Source organism: Heterocephalus glaber, unplaced genomic scaffold (genome assembly GCF_053883595.1).
Source record: "Heterocephalus glaber isolate CG9 unplaced genomic scaffold, H.glaber_assembly_v1.0 deba00001610, whole genome shotgun sequence".
NCBI lineage: Eukaryota > Metazoa > Chordata > Mammalia > Rodentia > Bathyergidae > Heterocephalus > Heterocephalus glaber.
Genome location: NW_028258381.1, coordinates 11,951,079 through 11,955,529, shown reverse-complemented (window position 1 = coordinate 11,955,529; position 4,451 = coordinate 11,951,079). Strand labels below are relative to the sequence as shown.

Here is a 4,451-nt window from a genome sequence, read left to right as displayed (position 1 = left end):
TAAAAACAAATCTGGTATTTTAAAATTATTTTGAAAAACAAGACTATCTTCTGTCCACATTTATCCAAAATACCCATTTTGGATGTGGGTAAGTATTTAGACCATGCAGTCAACATTTTTTGAAGTGGACAAAACTGAAAAGATGAGCAGATTGATAGGATGCCAGCATGTCAGCCCACCCAAAAAGCAATGACAAAGCCAACAAGATTAAAATCAACAGGGAGAAAATCAACAGCAGGAAGCAGGTAACTAGGTTTTTATCTTGCACCTATTTGGGGGGAAAGAGAAATAACTGTGATATCTCTTACACCTCAGCCTGCCATACAAGGACCAAGAAATGGACAGGAATGAGCAATGTCGGGCCAGGACCACGGAGGCTTCCTGTCAAGTTGTCTGCTGGGGAGCCTAGGGTATCAGACCAAGGACGGCTACTCCATAGCTGCCCCAGAAACACCCAACGATGCCCAATGACAAATCAGCAGGTGCAGTGACAAGTCGACAGGCGTGCCAGGAGTTCTCAGGTACTGAAGTAAGGCAGCCCCAAGAGCACCTATCAACCATGCAACCCAACCTGGAGACAGGGAAGAAGCTAAAGAGAGAACGGTGGTGAAGGCAGAGCTCAGGCCTGGGTGGCTCCAGGGAAAATATAGGTATCACACGGCAGTGCCCATGTTTGAAGGACCACACCAGACCGAGACAGGTGCTGAAGGTGCTCTGCTCTATTGATTGGTGGTAAACAGCCAATCAGTTTGGGCACAGTCATCTAAGTGAACCAGAGATTCTCTAAAGATAGTCGGGACACTCCTACCACCTGTGGTCATGGAAGTGACAGCTCCTTCACCTGATTCTGTTGGATCAAGACCAGTCACAGACACAACCCGCACTCAAAGATGTGAACCCGGGAGGGAGAGGTGCTAGAAGCCATCTCAGAGTCTCTCTCACCCTGGGCTTTCGAACCTGGGGAGGAATAAGAAAAGGAAGTGGACGTCACACCGAACACTTGAACAAGGAACATCAGGGCTTTTTGGCGGGCCATGGTCAGACACTGACTTTGTGGAGGCCAAAATGCAAGTATGCCACCCACGCCCAATGCTACTCTGGCCCCTCCACTCACTGAGAAAAAAACCTCCTCCTGTAAGCCTAGAAGTGACAGCCCCAGCATCAGGGAGCTCCCTCACTTCTGGATTTGAGCAAAGATGGCTGGTTGGTTAGGATACTGGAAAATGATGATGTGCTTACACTCTGTGATTGTTTATATTCCATTTTTAATACAGAGAATTATAAAGGACATTAGCACAGATGGAGCATCTCCTTTTTCCAGACCTTGTTACAGATGCTTGATGACACAATGCTGGAGCACCTGTATTTTATAGAAAAAGGACAGGGGACTTGAAGAGAAAAGGGACTCGTCCGCAATTGCATATTTAGAGAGTGTCAGAGCTAGGATATAAGCAGGGCTGGTCAAGATTTTTATTTAATTTCATAGGAGGATTTGTTTGGCTTCATTACCCAGTACTGCTTTACAACCCTAATCCGGAAGAAGTAATTCTTCATGACCGGATGTGAATTTGATTTACTCTGGCTATTTCCGATAGTGACTAATCACTTCATCCTCACAACGCATCAGAAACGAGTGCAAAGGAGACTGCTGTTTCTGTGGACTTATCTTGTCTGGTGGTTTGGCTAGAGGAGAATGAGGAGTGCAAAATCTGAAAAAACAGATTTGAAGTCAGAAACAAAATACACACATCCTAAAAATAACTGGCTCCCAGCTCTTAAGAAAACAGAGTCATGGCAGGGTTTGAGAGGGAAAGCATGAAAAATAAAAGCTTTACCTGTAGCAGAGTTGGAGAGTACAGAAGATTCCCCAAAATCTAAGTTCTCTGTGACTCCCCTGACCCAAATCCTAACCCTAACCTCAAATTTGTGCCAGATATAGAGTCTGGTTTATTGGCTCATATTGGTTCACATCAAATATGTGCACAAAAATAAATATTCTGAGGTACAAATTTTAGATGGGATTCACAGAGTCTTTCCTCAACTCCCCAAATCCCAGGGCTTAACCTGAAGACAGACATTAAAATCGCTGAAGAAGGATGGTGTTACTCGGTTGGCTGGAAAAGCCCTGGAGACTCCTTAATCTCCTTTATGGATGTCTTGAGTTCCAGAAGTCTAGTCTTGAGCTCTAGCCTCATCAGACATGGGATCAAGGGAGAGGGGAGTAAGCTAGATGAGACTCTCTCCTTACTCCTGTTCATCTAAAAAAAGAAAGAGTAGTCAGCCATTAGGGAAAGGGAGAGTACTGTGAGGGGTTAGCAGAGTCCAAGAAGACAGAGAGAGCCAGAAGATGAGATGGGGGCAGAAGCCACACTTCCGAAGAGCAAGAAAAGACCAGCAGGGTTTGTGCCTCTCTCCCTTGTCCAAGTCCTAGTCTGGAGCTGCCAGTCCTTCCACCACCTTTCCAGCCGAAAGTGCTAGGGAGTCCACAAATTAGGTTCTTTCCTAACCCTGATTTGAGAGTTAGAGCATGGTTGTTTTCTAGAGACTCGGGCTGGTGGAACAGGTGGGTTGGTAATCAATGGTCAGACCCCAGGTTCTCAGCTCTGCAACAGTGTGGTGCTGCCTAGGCAGAAGCACAGAGGAGGAGGGCTGAGATCCTCATGTAGCTGGGCAGGAGTTAAAAGGAAGATCTTTTATTAACCAAGAAGTTGAAGTCACAGTACTTTCTTTGCCATATTCCATACAAATAATTATGGTAATGGGGCCAGAATTGTTTCCTGTTGAGCTGGTGAGTGAAGGGGACTACGCATTCAGACTGCCTAGATGTAAATCCCAATTCCAATGTTTACTCCCCATGTGATTTGAGGAAATTATTTACACTCTGTGAGCCCCAGTTTTCGGAACAGTAAAACGGGTATAACAACAGTCTTACCTGGTGGTGACTTTATGAGAATAACAAGACACACCTGTAGTTGATACCATACCTGAGACCTTGTGCCTTAAACAAATGTTGACAAAATCAACTAGTCACAGAGGTGGTGGTCTATTCTCTCACTGAGGGTTTGGGAGCCCATGGTGATTTGGTTTGGACCCTCCTTCATGGAGCCAGTGGACCAAGCTGAGGGCAGTGGGAGCCCTAGGTTGTCTTTGAAGACAGCAGCAACACCGAGCTTCTCTGGCTCCTCTGCAAAAGATTGAGTTTGTTTTTTAAGTGAAATATTCTTGGTAGACAGAAACATTCTTTCTGGACATCTTGAGTTGCTGACTACAAAATGAAGAAATGGTCTGGGCTTGTTTTTTTTCTTTTTTAATGAGCCAATAACAGCATTACTATTGTTGAGTGCCTGAAAGGAAGAGTTTTCACACAGGATGCATGGATGTAAGGCTGTGAGGCACCGCCAGCACCTGGACTGAAATATCCTTGCACTGGGGACCCTGGCCATGGTGGCGCCTCAGCTCGGCACCTGAGCCCAGCCCCAGCCGAACTCCCTCCCAGGCCGCATGTCTGAGGCTGGCTGGGCTGCGCCAGGTGGGTGGTGGGACGGGGGCCGGACCCTCAGGGCCCGGGAGGCTGCGGCTTGGCCCAGATCACCGTGAAGAACTGGAGAAATTCAGAGTGTACTCTGCCTGCAAGGTCACAAGCCCTGTAATTCCTTCAAGAATATAAAAAAGTAAAAGAGGAGAAGATCACGAAGATATTCTTAAAACACACTGAATTAGGCTGTCATCCTAGCACTCTGGACAGCTGAGGTAAGATCACATGGTAGAGTCCAGCCCAACCAGTTTGGGCCATAGGCTTTTCTGTCACATGGAGACTCAGGTTATGGAACCCCAGGACATGAGCTCACTTCCTTGGCAACATCTCCAAACAGAACTTGGAACCCTTGCTAACGGGCATCACAATTTAGTAACAGCTGTCTCACGACCTCACTTGGGCGGAGACGGTCAACAGTGAACATGCTGAGCTGTTTCTCCACTGTGAGAGGCCGCAGCCTCAGGACCCCAGGCAGAGAAAGTATCTGTGAAGGATTGAGAAGACGGCTGACTCCATCCAGACACTGCAGGCTATGCTGTAGCAGCTGCATGACTGTCACACAACACCCCAGGGAAGTTCTCCCCGGGAGTGACCAACAGTGACCTACCACAATCAAGGTACCCCGGTGAAGGCTCCCTAAGCCCAAATACCAAAGGCACAGAAACTGGGAAGAGCGTGGGGCAAGTATCACCAGGCCCAGAAACACCCAGTAGCTCTGGGAAGGCCTCCCCAGAGCCAGGCATAGGAAACCTAGAGAGTCAAAGTCCAGGGAGGAGACCAAAGTCACAGCCACCGGCCCCCAAGAGACACTGAGAAGCCCAGTGTACATCCACCCAGGCCTGGCCGGCACTATTGGAAACAACTTCACAGAGAGCCTTGCAGAATCCCGGCCAGCGTGGTCCCTGCAGGCAATCAG

The 4,451-nt window shown here is 47.7% G+C and overlaps 1 long non-coding RNA gene across 2 annotated transcripts; it reads right to left on the bottom strand.

Moving 5' to 3' along the window:
- Positions 1-884: 884 nt before the first annotated feature.
- LOC110348196 (uncharacterized) lies at positions 885-3,857 on the bottom strand. 2 transcript variants are annotated; one of them, XR_002393205.2, is made up of 5 exons: positions 3,713-3,857; positions 2,985-3,184; positions 2,065-2,258; positions 1,510-1,709; positions 885-1,360 (listed from the first exon to the last, which is right to left on the bottom strand). It is a non-coding gene; the product is annotated as an uncharacterized LOC110348196 (long non-coding RNA). The 2 variants fall into 2 exon arrangements; XR_002393204.2 differs by lacking the exon at positions 885-1,360 and having other exon boundaries at positions 1,396-1,709; positions 3,713-3,852.
- Positions 3,858-4,451: the final 594 nt, after the last annotated feature.